The sequence below is a fragment of the Leopardus geoffroyi genome, chromosome A1 (assembly GCF_018350155.1).
Source record: "Leopardus geoffroyi isolate Oge1 chromosome A1, O.geoffroyi_Oge1_pat1.0, whole genome shotgun sequence".
In the NCBI taxonomy this organism is placed as follows: Eukaryota; Metazoa; Chordata; class Mammalia; order Carnivora; family Felidae; genus Leopardus; species Leopardus geoffroyi.
The window spans coordinates 89,049,703-89,077,103 of record NC_059326.1 but is presented as its reverse complement, the minus strand read 5'-3'; the positions used below and the strand labels follow the sequence as shown (position 1 = coordinate 89,077,103).

The following is a 27,401-nucleotide window of genomic DNA, read 5'->3' as shown; positions in this document are numbered from 1 at the left end:
AGTATCCAAAAATCTATAAAGAACTTAACAGACCCAACACCTGAAAAACAAATAATCCAGTGAAAAAATGGGCAGAAGACATGAATACTTTTTCAAAGAAGACATCCACGTGGCCAACAGACACATGAAAAGATGCTCAACATCGCTCATCATCAGGGAAGTACAAATAAAAACCGTATTGAGATACCAGCTCACACTGGTCAGAGTGGCTAAAATTAACAACACAGGGAACAGATTTTGGCAGGGATGTGAAGAAATGGGAACGCTCTTGCACTGTTGGTGGGAATGCAAACTGGTGCAACCACTCTGGAAAACAGAGTAAAGGTTTCTCAAAAAATTAAAAATATGACCCACCAATAACACTACTAGGAATTTATCCAAAGGATACCAGAGTGCTGATTCATAGGGACACATGTACCCCAATGTTTATAGAGCACTATTGACAATAGCCAAATTAGGGAAAGAGCCCAAATGTCCATCAAGTGATGAATGGATAAAGAAGATGTGGCTTATATATACAATGGAATACCACTTAGCAATGAGAGAATGAAATCTTGCCATTTGCAACAACGTGGATGGAACTGGAGGGTATTATGCCAAGTGAAATAAGTCAGTCAGAGAAAGACAGATATCATATATTTTCACTCATATGTGGAATTTGTGAAACTTAACAGAAGACCATGGGGGAAGGGAAGGGGGAAAAAAGTTTCAAACAAAGAGGGAGGCAAACCCTAAGAGACTCTTAAATACAGAGAACAAACTGAGGGTTGATGGGTGGGGGGTGGCGGGGGAGGGGAAAATAGGTGATAGGCATTGAGGAGGGCACTTGCTGGGACAGTACCGAGTGTTGTAAGTGATGAACGATGGGAATCTACTCCTGAAGCCAAGAGCACACTGCATACACTGTATGTTAGCTAACTTGACAATTATATTTTTTAAAAAGGCCATTGTTTACTTGTTTATTTTCTGTTTTGATGATATGTCCATTGATGTAAGTGGGGTATTAAACTCCCCTACTATTATTGTATTACTGCCAATTAGTTCCTTCATGTTTATTATTAATTTTTTTTAATTTTTATTTAAATTCTGGTTAGATAACATACACTGCAATATTGGTTTCAGGAGCAGAATTCAGTGATTCATCACATATATATGCAATACCCAGTGCTTGTCATATTTTTTTTAACGTTTATTTATTTTTGAGACAGAGAGAGACAGAGCATGAATGGGGGAGGGTCAGAGAGAGGGAGACACAGAATCTGAAACAGGATCCAGGCTCTGAGCTGTCAGCACAGAGCCCGACGCGGGGCTCAAACTCACGGACCGCGAGATCATGACCTGAGCCTAAGTCAGCCGCTTAACCGACTGAGCCACCCAGGCGCCCCGCTTGTCATAATTTATTAATTGTTTTATTTATTTGGGTGCTTCCATGTTTGAGGAATAAATATTTAAAATTGTTATATCTTCTTGTTGGATTATCTCCATGATGATCGTGCAGTGCCCTTCTTTGTCTCTTGTTACAGTCTTTGTTTTAAATTTTTTTAATTTTACATTTATTGATTTTTGAGAGACAAAGTGAGACAGAGCATGAGCGGGGGAGAGGGACTATTATTCTTAAATTCTTATTCTGTTATATTGCTTAAATTATTTTTGATCAATATATTAGCTGTTGTTGCTTCCTGGAGTTTCTTTTGAGGAGATTACTTCCATTTCATCATTTTGGGTATTCCCTGTGGTGGCTCTAAACTGCAGGGCACTTCCCCTCTGCTGTCTGGAGTAAGTTGTGTTGGTGGGTGGGGCCACAGTCAGCCCCGATGTCTGCTCCCAGGCCACCGCTGGGGCCACAGTCAGACTGGTGTGTACCTTATCTTCCCCTCTCCCAGGGAGAGGACTCACTGTGGAGTGGTGTGGCCCCTGTCTGGGCTACTTGCACATTGCTAGGCTTGTGGTGTTGCTTCAATGGGATCTGGTGTATTAGCCAGGGTGGATCGCAAGGTGCACAGGGGCAGGAGGGGCAGGCTTAGCTCGCTTTGCTGTGGGCAGTCCCCTTTGGGAGGGGCCCTGCAGCACCAGGAGGGAGGTAGTCCCGTCAGAGGGATGGATCCACAGAAACACAGCATTGGGTGTTTGTGCGGTGCAAGCAAGTTCAGTGACAGGAACTGGTTCTGTTTGGAACTTTGGCTGGGGGATGGGAGAGGGAGATGGCGCTGGCCAACACCTTTGTTCCCCCTCCAAGCTGAGCTCTGTCTTCCGGGGCTCAACAACTTCCCTCCCAGTGTCCTCTCGCTCTCCCCACTCTCCAAGAGCAGAGCTGTTTACTTTTAACATTCCAGATGTTTGTCCCACTGGCTGTCAGAACTCACAGAGTCTGGCCCCTCTGCTTTTGCAAGCCAGACTTTGGGGGCTCTGCCTTGCTGGGTGGGCTGCCCTTCCACTACCCTGGCTCCCTCCCGCCAGTCCGTGTAGCACGCACCGCCTCTCTGCCTTTCCTACCATCTTCCGTGGGCCTCTCATCTGTGCTTGGCTCTGGAGAGTCCATTCTGCTAGTCTTTGGTGGTTTTCTGGGTTATATAGGCAGATATGGGTGGAATCTAAGCAATCAGAAGGACAAGGTGAGCCTTTCTTTATGACATTTTGCAAATGTAATTACTATATGTCTTTGTGTTGTCCTGCTTTTGTTGATTTTGGGAATTCTTTGTGCCTCCTGGATCTGCATTTCTGTTTCCGTCCCCAGATTAGGGAAGTTTTCAGCTATTATTTCTTCAAATGAATTGTCCCCTTTTGTCTTCCTTCCTCTTCTGGGACTTCCGTAATATGCAAGTTATTATGTTTTATGGAGTCACTGAGTTACTTAAATCTATTCTCACATTTTATAATTCTTTCTTTTATTCAGCTTCATCATTTCCCATTAATTTGTCTTTTTAGTCAGTAATTTGTTCCTCTGCTTCCTCCAGCCTGCTGTTCATTGCATCATGCTTGTTTCCAACCTTGTTTATTGCACTCTTCATGTCTGATTGATTTTTTTAACTTCTTTTATCTCTGTGGTAAGAGTCTCATTGATGTCTTCTATTCTTTTCTCAAGCCCAGGGAGTATATTTATGATTGTTGCTTCAATTCCCCATCAGATATGCTACTTATATCTATTTTGCTTAGATATCTGGCCATGGTCTTATCTTGTTCTCTCATTTGGATAAATTGCTCTGTCTTAGCAAATTGTCTAGGTCTCTCCCTTCTTCTCTGTTTTAGAAAAGCCGGTTATGTCTGCTGCTCCTGAATGTAATGGCTTTATGAAGAAAAGGTCATGTAGTGCCCAAGGCCTGGGGCTTCAGGGGGTGCCTCCAGTGTGTGTTGCATGTGGTCTGCTGTTGTGTTCTGGCTGCCCTATCCTTCATGCCAGTCATCTGCACAGGCTTTCCTTGACAAGCAGTGTTTTGTTCCTGGCCTGAATGTGGCATGTTTCAGTTAGGTGTGCTCAGATATGTTTGTTACATGAGACCTGATACTACTTCCACTAGAATAGAAGCCCAGAAGAACCCTTTGGTTGGGAGATGTGGTGTGGGCAGAACATGTGCTGGTCTTTCTGGAGGAAGGTACTGCTGTGCTGGGACTGAGGCAAACATGACTGGGAAGGGAAGCCCCACCAGAGTGCAGGGGTGTGGGGCTTCATGTAAGCAAGTTATGCAGCCATTGTTGGTACTGTGCTGTTTTCCACAGGTGGCTCTCTTTTTTTGGTGATGGGCAGGAAAGTAAATGGTGTCAGCCAGCTCCTTGGTTCCCAGAATGGGTTCTCCATGAACATTGTCGCTTATGGAAGGCTCCAAGAAGAGCAAAAATCTCTCCCTGTGTACCCTAGGCTTTCTTAAGATTGGTGTTTCCAGGACGCCTAGGTGGTTCAGTTGGTTAAGCGTCTGACTTCACCTCAGGTCATGATCTTACAGTTCATGAGTTCAAATCCTGTATGGGGCTCTGTGCTGACAGTGCAGAGCCTGCTTGGGATTCTCTCTATCTCCTGCTACCTTCCCTAGCTTGCGCATGCACACTTGTGCATATGTGCTCTCTCTCACTCTCTTAAAAAAAGTAAATAAACTAAAAAAAAGATGTTTCCATGCCATCTTCCTCCAGGTTATTTGCCTTTTTTTTCTCTAGGAGTATGGCAGTGCCCTCAGAGCTCTATCCCAGCCAAGCCTGCTGACCTTTAAATCAACAGTCTTCAAGCTCTGCTGGTTACAATAATTCATGAAATTCAGCCCTTCTCATTTTCTTTCTTTTCTTTTTTTCTTTCCTTTTTTTTTGAGATAGAGAGTACATGAGCTGGGGAGAGGGAAGAAGGAGACAGAATCTTAGGCAGGTTCCATAGTCAGTGGGGAGCCTGATGAGGGGCTCAATCCCACAACCCTGGGATCAGGACCTGAACCAAAATCAATAGTATGAGACTCAACTAACTGAGCCACCCATGCGCCCTGGACCTTGTTTTCTAAGCCATCATCTTTGGGGATATGTTCTCTTCATACATTCCCTTGTGTGCTCCTCTCTCTTTGGCATTTCTTTATGATAATGGCTCCCTCCTCTCTGTCGCACCCATGATTCATTTCTTTCCTAAACCATGTCTCCATACTCCCTATCTTCTTCAAAGTGGCTTTTTCTTTCCCTTTAGTTTTGGAGTTTGTTATGTCAGTCTTCAGGTTAATTAATTTCTGTGGTATTTAGGATGATTGATAGTTATCTAGTTGTATTTGTGAAATGAGGTGAGAGTAGGGTTCACCTACTTTGTCACTATCTTCCTACTCACATATCCAGACTCCTCTCCATTAGCTCTTTGAGAATATTTGACAGTTTATTTAAATTTTTGTCTAGTAAATCTAATATCTATGCTATCTCAAGGACAGTTTTAGCTCATTTTTTCTGTGAATGGATTATTCCCTTTATTTTTATGCTTTGTAATTTTACACAGAAAACTGGACATTTAGAATGTTATAGTGTGGTGACTCTGTAAATCAGATTCTTCCCTGTCCTCAGCATTTGTTTTGTTGCTTGCTATTGGATTCAGTTATTTGTTTAGTGATATTTATTAACGATTTTTTTAAAGTCTGCGTTTTGTATCTGCTTTTGGGCTTAAGAGAGATGGGAGGGCAGTGACACTAGTAACTACAATTCTTAGAACCTGTAAACAGGGAGAACACTTCAGATATTTTATTCAATTAATGCTCACAAGGAATATTTGTAGTTAACATCATCATTATCATTTCACACATGAGAAAACGGTTCAGATTAATCCCTTGCCCAATGTCAAATCTGTAAAAGATTCCCACCCAGCTCTGTCTGACTTCAAGGTCAAGTGTCTGTGCTATGCTACCTTTATTTGTGTGAATTTCTTAATAGGAGAGAAAGTCAAGTGGGTAGGAGCTGACAGGAGAGTAGTAGGAGGTGGTCAATGTCAGAGAAAGATGAACTCTTGGTCATGGCAGGGTGTTTGTTGAACCCTTGACCTCTTGAAGACTTCTTTGAATTCCAGTGGAATTGAGCTCTGAGATAAGAAGCGTCAATGGGAACTTGGATGGTTGCTTCCTCATTAGCCTGAGGTATTGGGAGGAGGCAGAAAGTTGTAGAGGAGTGACGCTCTGGAAGTCTCTGGAAAATTCCCTTTGCTTACATACAGTATTTAGTGGATATTTCCAAGTAAGACGTAACACAGAACAAAACACACAACACAGAACACAGAAAAAAAGCCAATGTTTCCTATTCTTTTTATGGAATGGAGGGAGAGTCAATTCTTCCCAGGTTGAACCATAGAAACCTTCCCCAGTTTTCCCCTCCTCCTTCTCCTGGGAGAGAGTTTGTTTGTTGGTGTAGCTGAGGTGAGCAGAGAACTTCGCAGGAGGCTGCCTTCCCTAGGAGGTTTAATTGCCAGAGACTAGGGACAGAGATGTGACAGAGGAGGGGTCTCCAAGGATTTGTGAAAATAGAAGCAACTTTCCCTAGTCACAGCAGAGGGGAAGAACAATGGGTAGCAGTGAGAAGTGAGGGAATAAACCTCTCACTCAAATGTTGTCCCTGGTCCAGTGAGGGGTTTCATCCATGAGCGAAAGGCTTTTTCCTGAGTCCTAGAAAGGTGGCAAGGAAGGCCACCTTGCCTTCCTTTTGAATAAAAGATATATGATCTCTCTGTGCTACAATTGTTGTTTCTGGAAGACTTTTTCTTAACCACTAATGATTCCAACAAGGTTTTAAGATGAAGCTTACTCTTCTAGGTTTTGTATGTGCTGTGTGTGTGTGTGTGTCTGTGTGTGTGTGTGTTTGTGTGTCTATGTGCGTGCACATGCACATGTGTGTCCCTTTTTTCAGAACCCATTTTCTTCCCATTTTAACCAATCCTAATGCATTTCTTTAAAACCTTCACAGTCCTCATGGAAGGTATCAAGCATTTCCTACCTGTGAATGGGGAGTGCCCCAAGCACCTCAGTCAACTCCCAATTTCACAGAACAGGAGAGATTCTAGAGGAGTTCTGACTACACAAGTCTTTTTTTTTTTTTTTTTGAAACTTTGTTCCTCTAACAAAAGGTCCTTCCTTTTTCCATTTAAGCTCCATTTCCTTCTAAGGAGATGGAGGCTCACTGGCTTCCCTGCACTGAAAGAGATCCTGTTGCAGACCCAACTGATTAGAGCAGCCCTCCCTTGGTGAAGTCTGTTTTCCAAGGACATAGGGGTCCAGACTCCTGACCTTCCCTTCTCACTTCCAGGCCCTTCCTGATGTTATTGATTACATGGTTTCAGGTAAGATTCTTCCTTTATGTGTCTTGTATTTCTCCTTCTGTTATCAAATGCTTAAAATGTTTGTTCACTCTACAACTACTTTTGCCATTCACCTCCTTACTATTTCTACTGAGGTAGAGACCTCTTGTGTGGTTAGATTTTGTTTCTGGCATGGGTTTTTACCTCCTAATTATTTATTCTGTGACTAGTTCAAGGGATGACCTGAGAGTTGTTTCATCCAACCTGTCATGTTACTGCTTGAGAGACTGAGACCCAGAAGAGGAAGTGAATTCCTCAGCGTCTCACCAGAGGTTTTAAGAAAGATGGGGACTGTTTTGTCTTTTAAAGTTTAGAGAGGATGTGACAATGGACAGACCTTCTGAAATAGGCCCCCTAGGGTATTGGGAAAACTAACTTTCCTGATGACATCTGGCTGTTAGGTTTTGAATGAGAGTGGTGAAGTTGCCTCTTGCTGACCCACGTTTCTAACTCTTGGGAAAATGTTTCTCCTTGCTTCTTCTCCACACCTTGTATATATTTTTCCATTTGGATATTTTCTCCTATACCCCATCTTCTTGAAGGACAGTTAGGGACCTGCCATTATTTTGAAAAGCATGCTTTGGTTTTTGGTATTTGTTCCCTTCTCTTCCAATTCCACAGTTTCATTTCTCTTTGAGAAAGTTGCCCTGAGTTTGACTTTTCCCTTTTCTACTGATGAGCTCCTTGATGAAATTCTTCTGCACAGCTGTGCAAGAGTCTCTCATGCATAGTCTAGGGCTCTGGCAAGTCTGATATGGGGGACATAGAAGGACTTTCCTGCCCTAATATCTCTCACTGTTGCCCAACTAAAACTATTTGTGTTGTACTCCCTTGGTAGTTTGTCAGGAGAAATGTGCATCTCAATTGGCAGCAAGGTCTTAGATTACATTGATTGGTGCCTTTTTCATTTGTAAAGATTAATTTATCTGGTCAATTTATGAAAACACATTGAAAATCAATAAATGCATCTGATAAGAGAGTAATAAGCATCCAATTTCCCTTTCAACTTGAAAATTCTGATTTCCAATGCAATGTGCTTTTAAAAAAACTTCCCTCCTCCTTTATCTTTCTACCACATTTGTACAGAGCATACTAAGTGCTGGAGATTGTTTACTTCTTAATAGCTGTCACTTTGTATTGGATACTTACTATGTGCCAGACACTAGAATAGGGGCTTTTACATTCATTATCTTATTTTATCCTCACAGCCACTATACGTGATGAAACTGGGGTTCAGAATGATTAAGGAACCTGTCCAATATTACACAGCTGGTGTCCCTCCTCTGTTTGTACCATTAAAGTTTCTTTTTATGTCTTTTAGAGACCCTTCTTAGGTCCCTCCATCTCTCCGCCATCCTGTGAACAGCCTTAGACCAGCTTCTTCAATCAACAGCAACAAAGGCCACCATTTGTTTAGCTTTTTCTGGGTGAACTGTGAAAATGTCTGGTGTTTTTTAACACATGAGTCCTTTTAATCTTTATAACAACTATAGAAGGTAATTATTCTTATCCTCATTTTGCAGATGAGATGAAAGCTTCAGTGAGCACTTGCCCAAAGCTATTAATTGGCTGAATCTTAGCTCTTAACTATGACCTAGTGATGTACAAAGTCCCAACTCCTCAACCTGTTGCTCAGGACCAGTCTTCCTCCTCTGCTTCCTTCTGTGAGTCTGCTGCTCAGCCAATTGCTCAGCTTGCCTCCCCCATCAACGCTGCTTTCTTCTCTCTGCCTCAGGGTTTGCCTTGTCCTTATCCCTGAATATATATTCAGTTTCTACTCAGCCTTGGATATTCCAGTTATCCTTCAGGATCCAGGAGCCTCCTTCAATTCCATCAAACAAATGACAATCTCCAATCAGGTGTGCATAGGTAATATGTGGAGCACACAGGAATCACACTCAAGGTCTTTGTGCTTAGTAAACATACCATAACATTGTGAAATTCATCTTGAAAATGTAAATACCACGACCAGATAAATAACTTCAATTCAACAATAAAAAGTAGGGTCTTTTCACTTTTTAGGGAAATGTAATAAAAATTTTGGACCAGAACTACGCACATAAGCACCAGGTTTGCATACATTTCGGAGTTTATAGATCCCCACACTAGTAACCTTTGATGTTCTGTTGATCAACAAGACAATACTTGATCAATCAGCAACTTACGGATTCTAAACACCAAGCACTATAAGAAAGAGGAGTGATCGCAGATGGAGAGGGAATTGATGGAAGAGTGCAGATTTCAGAGGTGGGGGGAAAGGGTCAGCAAGAATGTCAGCTCCCAGGAGGAGACTGTGTCTCCTTGTTCACTCTATTCCTAGCATGTAGCATAGTGGCTGGCACATAGTAAGTGCTCAAAAAATATCTGTTGAATGAATGAAGTCATTCCAGGCAGATGGGTTGATGTGAATGCAAGCATAGGGTCTAGCTGGTAGAGACAAGAGTGAGATTTGGCATATTAATTTGGAGAGAAAAGTTGGGACAAGCCTGAGATGTTTGGATATTCTGAGTTTAGCCTTGCAGGTTATTAAATGGAACCCTTGTCACTTGGGACAGGCAAGGTTCTTGAACATGTCCAATGGTGAGAGAGGAAGCTGGAAAGGGTCAGGCCATGACTGTTGTCCCTGTTAAAGTTGGGGGAAGATGTTTCTGGTTACTAAAGGGCCAGGGGCTGCTATGGGAAGACCTTGACATGGCAGGACTTCCAAAGAGTGCTATAGGGGTTTGCAGGCAACGTGGTCTATTCCACTATCTTTCCCATCAGGATAAAAGAGTCTGTGATGCTGGGCTCTCACAGCCCCCAGAGACCCAGAGGTCAGAGATCTCACTATGGCATTGATAATAGGAGAACTCTGTCCCTATGGCTGGCTTCTGAATTCACCCAGGTGCTCCTTCTGTTTCTGTTCCTCATCCCATTCGTGTTGTTGCCTTTCCCCTGATCCTTCCCTCATAGCATCTGTGTTCTCTTTTTCTCACCATATGTTCCTGCCCTCTACTACATTGTTTTTGTTTTCTTATTTTTTGTTCTCAGTTTTTAAGAGTCTCTTATGCTTTGGCTCTCTCCCACTCTAACCTCTTTTTTTTTCCTTCCCCTCTCCCATGGGTTTCTGTTAAGTTTCTCAGTATCCACATATAAGTGAAAACATATGGTATCTGTCTTTCTCTTTATGGCTTATTTCACTTAGCATCACACTCTCCAGTTCCAACCATGTTGCTACAAAGGGCCATATTTCATTCTTTCTCATTGCCACATAGTACTCCATTGTGTATATAAACCACAATTTCTTTATCCACTCATCAGTTGATGGACATTTAGGCTCTTTCCATAATTTGGCTATTGTTGAGAGTGCTGCTATAAACATTGGGGTACAAGTGCCCCTATGCATCACTACTCCTGTATCCCTTGGGTAAATTCCTAGCAGTGCTATTGCTGGGTCATAGGGTAGGTCTATTTTAAATTTTCTGAGGCACCTCCACACTGTTTTCCAGAGTGGCTGCACCAGTTTGTATTCCCACCAACAGTGCAAGAGGGTTCCTGTTTCTCCACATCCTCGCCAGCATCTATAGTCTCCTGATTTGTTCATTTTGGCCACTCTAACTGGCGTGAGGTGATATCTGAGTGTGGTTTTGATTTGTATTTCCCTGATGAGGAGCGATGTTGAGCATCTTTTCATGTGCCTGTTGGCCATCCGGATGTCTTCTTTGGAAAAGTGTCTATTCATATTTTCTGCCCATTTCTTCACTGGGTTATGTGTTTTTCGGGTGTGGAGTTTGGTGAGCTCTTTATAGATTTTGGATACTAGCCCTTTGTCCGATATGTCATTTGCAAATATCTTTTCCCATTCCATTGGTTGCCTTTTAGTTTTGTTGGTTGTTTCCTTTGCTGTGCAGAAGCTTTTTATCTTCATGAGGTCCCAGTAATTCACTTTTGCTTTTAATTCCCTTGCCTTTGGGGATGTGTCGAGTAAGAGATTGCTACGGCTGAGGTCAGAGAGGTCTTTTCCTGCTTTCTCCTCTAGGGTTTTGATGGTTTCCTGTTTCACATTCAGGTCCTTTATCCATTTTGAGTTTATTTTTGTGAATGGTGTGAGAAAGTGGTCTAGTTTCAACCTTCTGCATGTTGCTGTCCAGTTCTCCCAGCACTATTTGTTAAAGAGGTTGTCTTTTTTCCATTGGATGTTCTTTCCTGCTTTGTCAAAGATGAGTTGGCCATACGTTTGTGGGTCTAGTTCTGGGGTTTCTATGCTATTCCATTGGTCTATGTGTCTGTTTTTGTGCCAATACCATGCTGTCTTGATGATTACAGCTTTGTAGTAGAGACTAAAGTCTGGGATTGTGATGCCTCCTGCTTTGGTCTTCTTCTTCAAAATTACTTTGGCTATTCGGGGCTTTTTGTGGTTCCATATGAATTTTAGGATTGCTTGTTCTAGTTTCGAGAAGAATGCTGGTGCAATTTTGATTGGGATTGCATTGAATGTGTAGATAGCTTTGTGTAGTATTGACATTTTGACAATATTTATTCTTCAATCCATGAGCAGGGAATGTCTTTCCATTTCTTTATATCTTCTTCAATTTCCTTCATAAGCTTTCTATAGTTTTCAGCATACAGTTCTTTTACATCTTTGGTTAGATTTATTCCTAGGTATTTTATGCTTCTTGGTGCAATTGTGAATGGGATCAGTTTCTTTATTTGTCTTTCTGTTGCTTCATTGTTAGTGTATAAGAATGCAACTGATTTCTGTACATTGATTTTGTATCCTGCAACTTTGCTGAATTCATGTAGCAGTTCTAGCAGACTTTTGGTGGAGTCTGTCGGGTTTTCCACGTAGAGTATCATGTCATCTGCAAAAAGTGAAATTTTGACTTCATCTTTGCCAATTTTTATGTCTTTGATTTCATTTTGTTGCCTGATTGCTGATGCTAGAACTTCCAACACTATGTTAAACAACAGTGGCAAAGTGGACATTCCTGTCGTGCTCCATATCTCAGGGGGAAAGCTCTCAGTTTTTCCCCATTGAGGATGATATTAGCTGTGGGAGGTTTCTGTATGTTCCAACTTTCTCAAGGGATTTTATTAAGAAAGGATGCTGTATTTTGTCAAATGCTTTTTCTGCATCTAGTGACAGTATTATATGGTTCTTATCCTATCTTTTATTAATGTGATGTATCACGGTGATTGATTTGTGAATGTTGAACTAGCCTTGCAGCCAAGGAGTGATTCTCACTTGATCATGGTGAATAATTCTTTTTATATGCTGTTGAATTCGATTCGCTAGTATCTTATTGAGAATTTTTGCTTCCATATTCATCGGGGATATTGGCCTGTAGTTCTCTTTTTTGCTGGGCCTTTGTCTGGTTTGGGAATCAAAGTAATGCTGGCTTCATAAAATGAGTCTGGAAGTTTTCCTTCCCTTTCTATTTTTTAGAACAGCTTGAGAAGGATAGGTATTAACTCTGCTTTAAATGTCTGGTAGAATTCCCCAGGGACGACATCTGGTCCAGAACTCTTATTTGTTGGGAGATTTTTGATAACTGATTCAACTTCTTCACTAGTTATGGGTCTGTTAAACTTTTCTATTTCTTCCTGTTTGAGTTTTGGTAGTGTGTGGATGTTTAGGAATCTGTCCATTTCTTCCAGGTTGTCCAGTTTGTTGGCATATAATTTCTCACAGTATTCCCTGATAATTGCTTGTATTTCTCAGGGATTGGTTGTGATAAATCCATTTTCATCCATGATTTTATCTATTTGGGTCCTCTCTCTTTTCTTTTGGAGAAGACTGACCAGAGGTGTATCAATTTTGTTTATTTTTTTATTTAAAAAAATTTTTAATGTCTATTTATTTTTGAGAGAGAGAGAGAGAGAGAGAGAGAGAGAGAGAACACAAACAGGGGAGGGGCAGAGAGAGAGGGAGACACAGAAACTGAAGCAGGCTCCAGGCTCTGAGCTGTCAGTATAGAGCCTGACGCAGGGCTTGAACTCATGAACTGTGACATCGTGACCTGAGCTGAAGTCAGAGGCTTAACCGACTGAGCCACCCAGGTGCCCCAATTTTGTTTATTTTTTTCAAAAAACCAACTCTTGGTTTCATTGGTCTGCTCTACTGTTTTTTGTTTTTGTTTTTTTTTTTTTAATTGTATAGTGTTTATTTTTGCTCTGATCTTCATTATATGCTTTCTTCTGCTGGGTTTGGGGTGTCTTTGCTGTTCTGCTTCCAGTTCCTTTAGGTGTGCTGTGAGATTTTGTATTTGGGATATTTCTTGTTTCTTGAGATAGGCCTGGATTGCAACGTATTTCCTTCTCAGGACTGCCTTTGCTGCATCCCAAAGGGTTTGGATTGTTGTATTTTCATTTTCATTTGTTTCCATATATTTTTTAATACTTCCCTAATTGCCTGGTTGACCCATTTGTTTCATAGTAGGATGTTATTTAACCTCCATGCTCTTGGAGGTTTTCCAGACTTTTTCCTGTGGTTGATTTCAAGTTTCACAGCATTGTGATCTGAAAGTGTGCATGGTATGATCTCAATTCTTTTATATTTATGGAGGGCTGGTTTGTGACCCATTATGTGACCTATCTTGGAGAATGTCCATGTCCACTCAAGAAGAAGTATATTCTGCTGCTTTGGGATGCAGAGTTCTAAATATATCTGTCAAGTCCATCTGGTCCAATGTATCATTCAGGGCCCTTGTTTCTTTATTGATCCTGTGTCTAGATGATCTATCCATTGTTGTAAGTGGAGTATTAAAGTCCCCTGCAATTACCCCATTCATATCAATAGGGTTGCTTATGTTTGTGATTAATTGTTTTATATATTTGGGGGCTCCCGTATTTGGCACATAGACATTGACAATTGTTAGCTCTTCCTGATGGATAGACCCTGTAATTATTATATAATGCCCTTCTTCATCTCTTGTTACAGCCTTTAATTTAAAGTCTAGTTTGTCTGATATAAGTATGGCTACCCCAGCTTTCTTGTGAATTCCAGTGGCATGATAGTTCTCCATCCCCTCACTTTCAATCTGAAGGTGTCCTCAGGTATAAAATGAGTCTCTCATAGACAGCAAATAAATGCATCTTTTTTTAAAATCTATTCTGATACCCTATGTCTTCTGCTTGGAGCACTTAGTTCATTTTCATTCAGTGTTATTATGAGAGATATGGGTTTAGAATCATTGTGTTAACTGTGCCTTTCATGCTTGTAGTGTTGTCACTGGTACCTTGTGGTCCTTGCAACATTTCACTCACATAGTCCCCCTTAGGATCTCTTATAGGGCTGGTTTAGTGGTGATGAATTCCTTCAATTTTTGTTTGGGAAAACCTTTATTCTCCTTCTATTCTAGTGAAAGGCTTGCTGGATAAAGGATTATTGGCTGCATATTTTTCCCCTTCATCACATTGAAGATTTCCTGCCATTTTTATGGCCTGCCAACTTTCAGTAGATAGGTCTGCTACTACTTATATGTGTATATTTTTGTATTTAAGGCCCGTTTATCCCTAGATGTTTTCAGGATTCTCTCTTTATCCTTGTATTTTTCCAGTTTCACTATGATATATCATGTAGAATATGAGTTCAAGTTACGTTTGCCCAGATTGGGGAAGTTCTCAGCTATGATTTGTTCAAGTACACCTTCAGCCCCTTTTCTCTTTCTCTTCTTCTGGGATTTCTGTGCTACAGATAGTGTTCCGTTTGATTGCATCACTTAGTTCTCTAATTCTTCCCTCTTGATCCTGGATTTTTTATCTCTCTTTTTCTCAGCTTCCTCTTTATCCATAAATTTATATTCTAATTCACCTATTCTCCCTTCTTCTTCTTCAATCCATGCTGTGGCCAACTCCATTTTATTTTGTACCTCATTTGTAGCATTTTTTAATTCATCATAACTATTTTTTAGTTCCTTAATCTGGGAAGTAATAGATTCTCTGCTGCCTTCTATGCATTTTTCAAGCCCAGCAATTAATCTTATAACTATTATTCTAAATTCTTGTTCATTTATATTGCTTACATCTGTTTTGATCAATTCTTTAGCTGTCACTTCTTCCTGGAATTTCTTTTCTGGGTAATTCTTCCATTTTGTCATTTTGTCTAGTTTTCTGTTGCTTATGAGTTTTAAATGCTTGTTATGTGCTCTGCACCTTTCAGCACTGCTATATTAAAGGGAGGTCATATTATGTCCAGGGCCTGGCCCTTCAGGAGGTGTTTTTTTTGGAGAATTTTATTTGCTCTCTGTTGTTGTGACTTTATTTCTCTAGTCATAGTGATGTTTTGGGCCTTCCACCAGGTGTGCTTTGATTTGTTCCTTGAAGCAGCCCTGGAATGGAAAACAGACAAAAAAACAGGAAACAAAGACACACAAACACACAGACAAAACAAACAAAACACACACACACACACACACACACACACACAAAGTCCAAAAGGAAAAACCAGTCCCAAAGCAGAAACACCAGCTACAATAAAGACCAGGGTGGGGGCGGTGCTGATGGAAGACCACATACAAACAGAGAAATGACAGAGGCAGGGACAAAGAGAGAATAAACATTGACCAGGCAGAGAGACTAAATGGCTTAATCCAGAGAGAGAGAGAAACGAAAATAAAGAAGGACATGGCAACAGAAAAACAAAGATAGTTACCCAGGCAGAGAAATATATGGCTTGATTATTCCAGAGAGAGAAAGGAAAGTACAGAAGGAGATGTAGAACATGTATCAAGGGAATGGATTAAATATTTCTGCCTAAGTAAGCCAACAACCAGAGTAACCAGCCTAGAGGAGGGAAAAGATAGGAAGGGAGAATATGTGTAAATAACAAGAATTGTCCTGGAATTAATCCAGGCTATGCAGCATCACTGGTCTGGATGACGGAGCTGTCTGGTTGCACAGCATCTATGTGGCTCATGCAGATATGCAGTTACCCAGTGAAGAAGGGCGTGGTTTGGTATAGGCTGGTCCCACCTTCATAATGGGCCCAGGGACCAATCCCTGAGGCCCCACCTTGGTGGTGGTGGTGGAGAAAAATGGTGATTCCCCAGTCTCTTCTCCATGAACCCAGTGGACTCCATTTGAGTTGTCCTCACTCTTCTGAGAGTGCAGACAGGGTGGTCCTTCTCGCTCCACTGACTCCCCTGACCTGGCGCTTGGCTTGGATTCAAAGTCCTGCTCCATGCACTGTGCTTCTCTGTGGGGACGTGCTTCTCTGTGCTGCTTGATATGCTGTCCTGGCTGGCTTTGTCAGTGTGGCAGCACTCCAGGGAAGGGACTGCTTTCTCCTACTGTGGACTGCACCCCTGACCTACTACCAAACTGGGGGCTGGCTCTCCTCCTCCTTAGGTGCACGAATGGGGCAGCTGACCCCTGTCGGAAGAAAGCCCTTCAGTCAGAGATGGGATCCCTCTCAGTCCCAGTTGAGGTTTATCTCTTGTTCAGATACAGTCGTATGCTTCCCAAGCCACCTTTTCTCTTCCTTTGTCTCTACACAAAAGGGGAATCCCTCCTCTCATGCCTATGTGACCCATTTTATCTTCCTCAATTCACAATCACCCACCTATAGCCCCTTGAAGATGTCCGGTGTCTCCCTTTTAGACTCAGTCTCTTTTCCTACTAGACTCTTGGGGTTCAAAGTCCTTTGGTTTCAACACTTCTTTGTTTGAGAGACATGGGAAGTACAGATCACTCTACTTCACCATGTTGGCTTTCCTCTTTCTCTCCTCTTTTCTTTTTGATAAGTCTGGCTATAGGTTTATCAGTTTGTTAATTTTTTCAAAATTCAAAGTCTTCTCAAAATTCAAAATTTTCAAAATTGGTTTTATTGGTCTACTTTATTATTTTTTAGTTTCTATATCATTTATATCATCCCTAATCTTTATTATTTCCTTTCTTCTGTTGCCTTTAGGCTTTGTTTGTTGTTCTTTTTCTAGCTCTTGTAGGTGTAACATTAGGTTATTTATTTGAGATTTTTCTTGCTTCTTAAGGTAGACCTGTATTGCTATGTATTTCCCTTTTAGGACCACTTTCGCTGCATCCTAAAGGTTTTGGAATCTTGCATTTTCATTTTCATTTGTTTCCATGTACTTTATTTTATTGTTTCTTTGATTTCATGGTTGACACATTCATTGTTTAGTAGGATGTTCTTTAACCTCCATGTATTTGTGGTCTTTCCAGATATTTTCTTGTGATTGACTTCTAGTTTCATAGGCTTGTGGCCATAAAAGAAGGGTTGGGGAAATGGGTGGGAGGGGCATTGAGGAGGGCACTTGTTGGGATGAGCACTGGGTGTTGTATGTAAGCGATGAATTTTGGGAATCTATTCCCAAGGCCAAGAGCACACTGCATACACTGTATATTAACTAACTTGACAATAAATTACATTAAAAAAAAGAAATATGGTTTCAAAGATTTTAATCTTCTTGAATTTGTTGCAGCTTGTTTTGTGGGCTAAAATATGATTTATTCTGGAGAATGTTACATATGCACTGGAAAAGAATGTGTATTCTGCTGTTTTAGGATGAATTATTCTGAACATATCTGTTAAGTCCACCTAGTCCAGTGTGTCATTCAAAGACATTGCTTCCTTGTTGATTTTCTGCTTAGATGATCTGTCTATTGATGTAAGTTGGTGTTAAAGTCCCCTACTATTATTGTATTACTATTGACTTGTTCCTTTATGTCTTTTATTAATTGTTTTATATATTTTGGTGCTTCCATATTAGGTGCATCAATACTTAGAATTGTTATATCTTTTTGTTGCATTTTCCCCTTTATGATGGTATAGTGCCCTTCTTCTAAAAACATTTTTTTATGTTTATTTATTTTGAGAGAGAGAGAGAACACACACAAGTGCAGGAGGGGCAGAGAGAGAGGGAGACACAATCAAAAGTAGGCTCCAGGCTCTGAGCTGTCAGCACAAAGGCTGATGCGAGGCTCAAACCCATGAACCATGATATCATGACCTGAACCAAAGTCGGACACTTAACTGACTGAGCCACCCAGGAGCCCCTATAGTGCCTTTCTTTATCTTTTGTTACAATATTTGTTTTAAAGTCTAGGGCGTGTGGGTGGCTCAGTCGGTTGGTCATCCGACTTTGGCTCAGGTCATGATCTCACCATCCATGATTTTGAGCCCTGTGTTGGGCTCTGTGCCAACAGCTCAGAGCCTGGAGCCTGATTCAGTTTCTGTGTCTCCCTCTTTCTCTCTGCCCCTCCCCCCACTCACACTCTGTCTCTGTCTCTCTCTCTCAAAAAATAATTAAAAAAACAAAAAATAAAAAATAAAGCCTAGTTTTTTTGATATAAGTATTGCTACTCCAGCTTCTTTTAACATCCATTTGCATGGTAAATATTTCTCCATCTTCTCACTTTTTATCTGAATGTGTCTTCAGGTATAAATGAGTCCCTTGTAGGCACTGTATTCATTGGCCTTTTTTTTTTAATCCATTATGATACCCCATACCTTTTGATTGGAACATTTAGTCCATTTACACTCAGAAATTACTGATAGATATGTATTTATTGCCAATTTCTGCTTGTTTTGTCATTGTTTCTGGAGATTTTCTCTGATCTTTTCTTGTCATTGTCACTTTTGTTCTCTCCTTTGCACTCAAAGAGTCCTTCATAATAATTCTTTCAGCCTGGTTCAGTGGTCACAAACTCCTAGCTTTTGTTTGTCTGGGAAACTCTTTATCTTTCCTCTATTCTGAATGATAGCCTTGTTGGATAGAGTATTCTTGACTGCAGATTTTCCTGTTCAGGACTTTGTTTTTTTTTTGTTTTGTTTTTGTTTTTTTACAGTTATTTTTCCTTTATTTATACACATGCATTGAATATTTTATTTTATTTTATTTTATTTATTTATTTTTTTAATATATGAAATTTATTGTCAAATTGGTTTCCATACAACACCCAGTGCTCATCCCAAAAGGTGCCCTCCTCAATACCCATCACCCACCCTCCCCTTCCTCCCACCCCCCATCAACCCTCAGTTTGTTCTCAGTTTTTCACAGTCTCTTATGCTTTGGCTCTCTCCCACTCTAACCTCTTTTTTTTTTTTCCTTCCCCTCCCCCATGGGTTTCTGTTAAGTTTCTCAGGATCCACATAAGAGTGAAACAGGACTTTGAATATATAATGCCACTCCCTTCTGGCTTACCAAGTTTCTTTTGAGAAATCTTCAGCTAGACTTGTGGGTTTTCCCTTGTAATTTCAGGATTTCTTTTGTTCTGCTGCTTTTAAGATTTTTTCTGTGTCACTATATTTTGCAAATTTAGATACAATATGCTTTGGTTTGGGCTGCTTTTGTTGAATTTGATGGGAGTTCTCTGTGCCTTCTGGATTTGCATTTCTGTTTCCATCTCCAAGTTATGGAATTTTTCAACTATTATTTATTCAAATAAATATTCTACCCCCTTTTCCCTGTCTTCTTCTGGCACTCTTATAACATGAATGTTATTGTGTTTAATGGAGTCACTGAGTTCCCTAAGTCTGTATTTGTGTTGCATAATTTTCCTTTCTTTTTTTTTTTTTTGTTACTTTCCATTATTTTGTCTTTCAAGTCACTAATTCATTCCTCTGATTCTTCCAGCCTGCTTTTCATTGCATCAATCCTGTTTCTAATCACTTTTATTGCAATTTTCATCTCTTATTGATACTTTTTATCTCTTTTATCTCTGTGGTAAGGGTCTCACTGATGTCTTCTATCCTTTTCTCAAGCCCAGTGAGTAGCCTTATGATTGTTGCTTTGAATTCTCCATCAAGCGTGTTATTTATATCTGTTTGCTTAGATTTCTGTCTGTGGCCTTATCCTGTCCTTTCATTTGTGTTAAATTCCTGTGACTTGGCATTTTTTCTAATTCTCTGCCTTCTTCTGTGTGTTACAAAAGCCAGTTATGTCTCCTGCTCCTGAAAGTAATGGCGTTATGAAGAGTTCATATATGTGTCCAGGGCCTGGGTGCTTCAGGGAGTGCTTCCAGTGTGTGCTGCATGGACTCTGCTCTTGTGTTTTGGTAGCTCTATCCTTCTGGCCAGTCATCTGCAGAGGCTCTCTTTGCCTACTGTGGGCAGTGTTTTGTCCCTGGCCTGAATGTAGTGAGTTTTAGCTAGGTATGTTCTTGTCTGCTTATGAAATGAGACTTGTTAGTACTGCCACCAGAACTGAGGCCCTACCAAACTCTCTGATCAGTAGATGTGGTGTGGGCATAGGTTTGTGGTGGTCTTCTGGGTGAGGGGCCTATTACACTGGGACTGAGGAAAGCATGACTGAGAAAGGGCTCCCATTGGAGCACAGGGTGTTGGGGCTTGGTGTAAGCACATTATGCAGCCAGTGCTATCAGTGCACTTCTTCCCACAGGTGGTTCTATGTTGAGTGGTGGGGGAGGAAAATGGTGCTGGCCAGCTCCTTTGTTCCTGGAGAAGCATCTCCATGAATACTTCATTTCAGGGACATTCTATGAAGAAAGCAAATAATCTCTCCCCTATGTGCCCAGGAATTCTTCAGATCACTTTTCTGTGTTTTCTTCTCTGATGTTGTTTGCCTGTCTTCTCTCCAGGAGCAGTGTAATGCCCTCAAGACTTTATCCCAGCCAAGCCCATTGACCTTTAAAACTCCATGCTTTAAGCCATGATGGTTGCAAGAATTCACATATTCAACCCCTCTCATTTTCCAAGCCAGTGGCTTTGGGGAAATGTTATCCTTGTGCATTCCCCTGATTGCTTCTCTCTCTCTCTTTCTCTGTAACCACAGCTGCAAACACTGTGATCCAAACACAGGTGATTTTCCAAACACCTGTGATCCATTTCTCCCCCAAACCACATCTCCATACTTCTTACCTTCTTTAAAATGGCCTCTTCTCTCCCTTTAGTTGGGAAGTTTGTTCTGTCAGCTTTCAGGTTCATTTCTAGGGTAAGGATGATTTAATAGTTATCTAGTTGTGTTCATGGAACGAGGCAAGCCTTGTGTCCACTTTGCTGCATCTCCCCTTCTCCTAAATCAGTATTTGTGTCTTTCCTGATTATGCTAAAAGTTGTTACTTTGGGGGTATTTTGTTTTAAATGTCCTTTAAGCACAAAAAAATAGGAGGCGCCTGGGTGGCTTAGTCTGTTAAGTGTCTGACTTCAGCTCAGGTCATGATCTCATGGTTTGTGAGTTCGAGCCCCCCCCCCCCCCGATACATCTCTGTTTTTTTTGTTTTTGTTTTTAATTTTTTTAACGTTTATTTATTTTTGAGAGAGAGAGACCAAGAATGAGTGGGGGAGGAGCAGAGAGGGACACACACACAGAATCTGAAGCAGGTTTCAGGCTCTGAGCTGTCAGCACATAGTCCGATGCAGGGCTCAAACCCGTGAGCCATGAGATCACGATCTGAGCCAAAGTCGGCTGCCTAACCAACTGAGGCACCCAGGCACCTCAAGCCCCCATACATCTCTGTGATGACGGCTGGGAGCCTGGAGCCTGTTTTGGATTCTCTGTCTCCATGACATTGCAAACTGCAGGATTTCATTTTTTGATGATGAGTATATATGAATATTCTATATTCATATATATATACACACACATACACATTATTTATATTTACACACACATTATATACACATGTACCACATCTGCTTTATCCATTCATCAGTCTATGGACACTTGGGCCATCTCTATATTTGGCTAGTGTTGATAATGCTGCTACATACATTGGTGTGCATGTATCCCTTCAAGTCTGTATTTTTGTATCATTTGGGTAAATACCTAATAGTGCAATTGCTGGATCATAAGGTAATTCTGTTGTTAGTTTTTTGAGGAACCTCCATACTGTTCTCCAAAGTCGCTGCACCAGTTTGCATTGCCACCAACAATTCAAAAGTGTTTCCTTTTGTCTGCATCCTCGCCAACATCTGTTGTTTCTTGTGTTGTTAATTTTAGCCATTCTGACAGGTGTGAGATGGTATCTCATCATGGTTTTGCTTTGTTATTTCCCTGATAATTAATGATGGCATTTTTTTTCACATGTCTGTTAACCATTTGGATGTCTTCTTTGGAAAAGTGTCTATTCATGTCTTTTGCCCATTTCTTAATGAGGTTGTTTGGTTTTGGGGTGTTGAGTTTGATAAGTTCTTTATAGAACTTTATAGAACTAACCCTTTATCAAATAAGTCATTTCAAACATCTCACATTCAGAAATCTGCTTTTTTAAAATTTTTAAATGTTTTTTTTATTTATTTTTGAGAGAGAGACAGAGATAGAGCAAAAACAGGGAAGGGGCACAGAGAGAGGAAACGGGGCTTGAACTCATGAATCATGAGATCATGACTTGAGCTGAAGTTGGAGGCTTAACCAACTGAGACACCCAGGTGCCCCTGAAGACTGATTTTTAGTTTATTGACTATTTACTTCAATGTGCAGAAGGTCCCAATAGTTTATTTTTGCTTTTGTTTCCCTTGCCTCAGGAGACATGTCTAGAAAGAAGTTGCTGTGGTTGATGTCAGAGAGGTTACTGCCTGTATTCTCCTCTAGGATTTTGATGGTTTTCTGTCTCACATTTAGTTCTTTAATCCATTTCAAATTTATTTTTGTAAATGGTGTAAGAAAGTGGTCCAGTTTCATTCTTCTGCATGTCACTATACAGTTTCCTAACACCATTTGCTGAAGACATTGTCTTTTTTTTTCCATTGGATATTCTTTCCTGCTTTATCAAAGATGGGTTGGCCATATAGTTGTGGGTCCATTTCTGAGTTTTCTATTCTGTTCCATTGATCAATGGGTCTGTTTTTGTGCCAGTACCATACTGTCTTGATGACTACAGCTTTGTAATATAACTGGAAATACGGAATCATGACACCTCCAGTTTTGTTTTTCTTTTTCAGGATTGCTTTGTATGTTCAGGGTCTTTGGTTCCACACAAATTTTAAGATTTTTTGATCTAGCTCTGTGAATAATGCTCGTGGTATTTGATATGGATTGCATTAAATGTGTAGATTGCTTTGGGTAATACAGACATTTTGACAAAGTTTTTTCTTCTACTCTATGAGAATGGAATGTTTTTCCATTTCTTTGTGTCCTCTTCATTATCTTTCATAAGTCTTCTATAGTTTTCAGAGTACAAATCTTTTACCTCTTTAGTTAGGTTTATTCTTAAGCATCTTATTGTTTTTAGTACAATTGTAAATGGGATTGCTTCTTTAATTTCTTTTTCTATTGTTTCATTATTGGTTTACAGAAATGCAACACATTTCTGTACATTGGTTTTATACCGTATGATTTTGCTGAATTCCTATATCAGTTCTAGCAGTTTTCTGGTAGTCTTTTGGTTTTTTTTACATAAAGTGTCATGTCATCTGCAAATAGTGAAAGGTTGAATTCTTCCTTGCCAATTTGTATGCTTATTTCTTTTTGTTGTCTGATTACTGAGGCTAAGACTTCCAGTACTATGTTAAATGGTAATGGTGAGAGTGAACATCCTTGTATTGTTCCTGACTGTAGGGGAAAGGCTCTCAGCTTTTCCCCATGAGGATGATATTAGCTGTAGGTCTTTCATTATGTCCTTTATGATGTTGAGATGTTCTATCTATCCCTACTTTGTTGAGGATTTTTAACAAGAATGATGCTGTATTTTGTCAAATGTTATTTCTACATCTATTGACAAGATCATATGGTTCTTATCTTTTATTAATGTGATGTATCATGTTGACTGAGTTGTGAATACTGAACCACCCCTGCAGCCCAGGAATAAATGCCATAATTCTTTTGTTTACTGTTGAATGATTTCCTATTATCTTTTTGAGAATTTCTGCATACAGATTCATCAGGGATGTTGGCCTTTAGTTCTCCTTTTCAGTTGGGTCTTTGGTTTAAATCAATTTACTCTTCAACTAGCTCCAGTCTGGACTTTATCCCAACTATGGCATTTTTAATTTTTTTTTCAATTTTTTTCAAACTCTAGTTGGTTAACATATAGTGTAATATTGGCTTCATAAAACTGTGCCATTTTGATTTAGAAGTCAGATGGCTTCATCTTTTCGAAATTCATCATTCAACTCCACTCCACCCACCTCCATGAGAATTTCTACCCTTCCCCTTCTACCAGGGTCAAAAATTGGTACAAAGTACCTCTACTATCTTTCTGCCCAGCCCATGCTGCTAACCCTCAGTCCATGACAGAGGTTGGCTGTGGCCTGAAGAGATTCAAGACAGTGAGAGAGGCAAGGGGAAGACACTAAGCTTTGCCCAACTCTCATTCCATGGTACAGAAATCACAATAGGAAGAACCCTTTTGGTGTAAAAGCTGATGAATACCAAAACAAATTCACATTTAAATATAATTTTCCATGAGAAATAAAACCTTGTCACCATCTTGCAAAAGCACCACTCAGGATTTATCAAGAGTGATAACATTTCTGTTTAAGATGATTTCTGATTAGAGATGCCTGGATGGCTCAGTTGGTTGGGCATTGGACTTCAATTCAGTAGTTCATGAGTTTGAACCCCACTTTGAGCTCTCTTCTGTCAGTGCAGAGCCTGCTTGGGATCCTCTGCTCTCTGTCGCTCTGTCTGTCTCTCTGTGTGTCTCTGTCCCTCCCCTGCTTGTTCTTTCTTTCTTTCAAAAATAAGTAAACATTTTAAAAAATAATAATAAAAAAAGAGGGACACCTGGGTGGCCCAGTCAGTTAAGCATCCAACTTCAGCTCAGGTCATATTCTCATGGTTCAAGCCCCGCATTGGGCTTTGTGCTGACAGCTCAGAGCCTGGAGCCTGCTTCAGATTCTGTGTCTCTCTCTCTGCCCCTCCCCCACTTTCACTCTGTCTCTCTCTCAAAAATAAATATTAAAAAAGAAATTTAAATAAATAAAATAAAATAAAATAAAAAATAAAGATGCTTTCTGATTAACTAGGGTGTTATTTCAAATTCAACACTGGGTGAATAAAAGGAAATGAGTAACATACGAACATAAGCCAGCTTATTTGACTGTCGCTCAAGTAAAAAAAATCTTGATTTTCCAGTGCAAGCTAAGCCTGAAACTACGTTCCATGTATTGTTGGCTGTTCTGGATTCACAGTCTTCTGTAAGCACCCTGGAAATAGACTCCAGGCACACTTAGAGGTCTTGTGGCACATACCCATTTCCATGTTATGTCTTCCTCTATCTCATATTCCTAGCCTTAGAAACACCACCAAGAACTATAAAAGACAGGTTTGAAGATGTAAGTAATGTCTATAAGTTTGATATGAAGTTCATATCTGGAAGAGGGGAGGAGCTTGGGAAGATGGCCGAGACCTATAAGTTTGATATGAAGTTCATATCTGGAAGAGGGGAGGAGCTTGGGAAGATGGCCGAGATGGGATGGAGTTCACCCCATCCCAGGTTTTCAACCAGATATCATCCACATCCAAGTCAATAACTGAGAGAGTGATCTGAAGACTGGAGGAACAAACTCCACAACTCAATATAGAGAGGAAGCTGCAAGTGAGAGCTTTAGGAAGGTCTGAAAGGTGGAGGAAGGCTGTCCACAGGAGGGAGAGAGCTCTGCCCATGGAGAGGGTAGAAAAATGGTTCCTCACACCAGGGATCTCACCCAGGAAAGAGTAATCCCCATAATGTTTGGTTTTGAAAACCAGATAGGCTGAAATCCATGACTTTGTATAACCAGTGGGACTTGGAGTTTGGAGCATCAGAGGTCAGCACTCAGCACTGGGTGAGCTAGGAGGGCAAGTGATATCTGGGTCACTTCCCTTAAAGAGACAGCAGCTTGCACAGAGAGGCAACATAAAAGCAGCAGTTTACATGACACCAGGCACAAATGGGAGACAAATCTGTTCATCTGATTTTGGAGAATGTTGAAGAACTTCACTGAAAATGATGGAGCAGAAAAGAACCATTTTTCTCCCCTGACCCCAGCATAAATACACAGCTACCAGCAGGAAGCAGAAATGCACATACAGCTGCTGCATGGCCTGTTGGCAGTGCACCATGCCCACAAGTTCTTTAAGGACTATCCCACTCCAAGATTGTTGGCCTCAGCCCTGGGTTCAGGCCAAATTTTGTTAAAGCTGCATGTGCACCCTGAATAGCCACCCTGTGCACACCTTGTGCACACCCCACCCTCACACACCATCCCCAGTCACCAGGTGCCCAACTGCCACTGCACACTGTGCCCAGTCACTGTACCTCACCCAACTGCATGCCCCTAGCCACCATCATACTTCAGCCCTAGTCCTATCCAGCCATCTTCATGCACCTCACCTATTTGTGCCCAGCCTTGTGCCCCCAGCAGCCCTAGCACACAACACCCAGCCACCACAGCACTTCAGGGTATCTGACATAGGACTAGTGACCCAGAACAAATTTTGATACCTAGGAATAAGCCTAACCAAAAAGGTAAAAGGCCTGTATTCTGAAAACTATAAAACACTGATGAAAGAAATGGAAGATGACAGAAGCAAATGGAAAGACATTCAGTTCTCATGGATTGGAAGAACAAATACTGTTAAAATGTCTATACTACCCAAAGCCATCTACGCATTTAAGGCAATCCCTATCAAAATACCAACAGCATTTTTCGCAATCCTAAAATTGGTATGGAATCACAGAAGACTTCAAATAGGTAAAGCAGTCTTGAAAAGAAAAGTAAAATTGGAGGTATCATGATTCCAGGCTTCAAGTTATGTTATAAAGATGTAGTAATGAAAACAGTATGGTACTGTCACAAAATAGGTTTTTAGATCAAGGTAACAGAATAGAAAACCCAGAAATGAACCCACAATTTTATGGTCAGTTAATCTTCAACAAAGCAGGAAAGAATATCCAATGGAAAAAAACATTTTCAACAAATAGTTTTGGGAAAACTGGACAGCAACATGTAAAAGAATGAAAGTGGACCACTTTCTTACACCATACCCAAAAATAAATTTAAAATAGATTAAATACCTAAATGTGAGACAGGAAACCATCAAAATCCTAGAGGAGAACACAGGCAGTAACCTCTTTGATATCGGTGACAGCAACTTCTTTCTAGATATGTCTCCTGAGTCAAGGGAAACAAAAGCAAAAACAAACTATTGGGACTTAATCAAAACACAAAACTGCACAGCAAAGGAAACAATCAGCAAAACTAAAAGACAATCTACAGAATGGGAGATCATATTTCAAATGACATATCTTATAAAGGGTTAGTATCCAAAATACATTTAAAAACTAATACAACCCAACACCCCAAAACCAAATAATCCAATTAAAAACTGGGCAGAAAAATATACGTTTCTCCAAAGAAGACATCCAAATGGCCAAGAGACACCTGAGAAGATGCTCAACATCACTCATCATCAGGGAAATGCAAACTAAAACTACGATGAGATATCATCTCACACCTGTCAAAATGGCTAAAGGCAACAACACAAGAAACAATAGATGTTGGTGAGGATGTGGAGAAAGAGGAACCCTCCTCCACTGTTGGTGGGAATGCAAACTGTGCAGCTACTCTGGAAAAACATTAAAGAGTTTCCTCAAAAAGTTAAAAATAGAACTACCTTATGATCCAACAATTACATGACTAGGTATTTAACCAATGAATACAAGAACGCTCTACCCCTATTTTATAGCAGCATTATTTACAATAGCCAAGATACAGAAGCAACCTGTGTCC

The 27,401-nt window shown here is 40.5% G+C and overlaps 1 long non-coding RNA gene across 1 annotated transcript; it reads left to right on the top strand.

Moving 5' to 3' along the window:
* The first annotated feature begins 277 nt into the window (after nucleotides 1–277).
* On the top strand, nucleotides 278–27,330 carry LOC123599306. Its single transcript, XR_006713097.1, has 3 exons — nucleotides 278–318; nucleotides 9,185–9,188; nucleotides 27,255–27,330. It is a non-coding gene; the product is annotated as an uncharacterized LOC123599306 (long non-coding RNA).
* The last annotated feature ends 71 nt before the right edge of the window (nucleotides 27,331–27,401 follow it).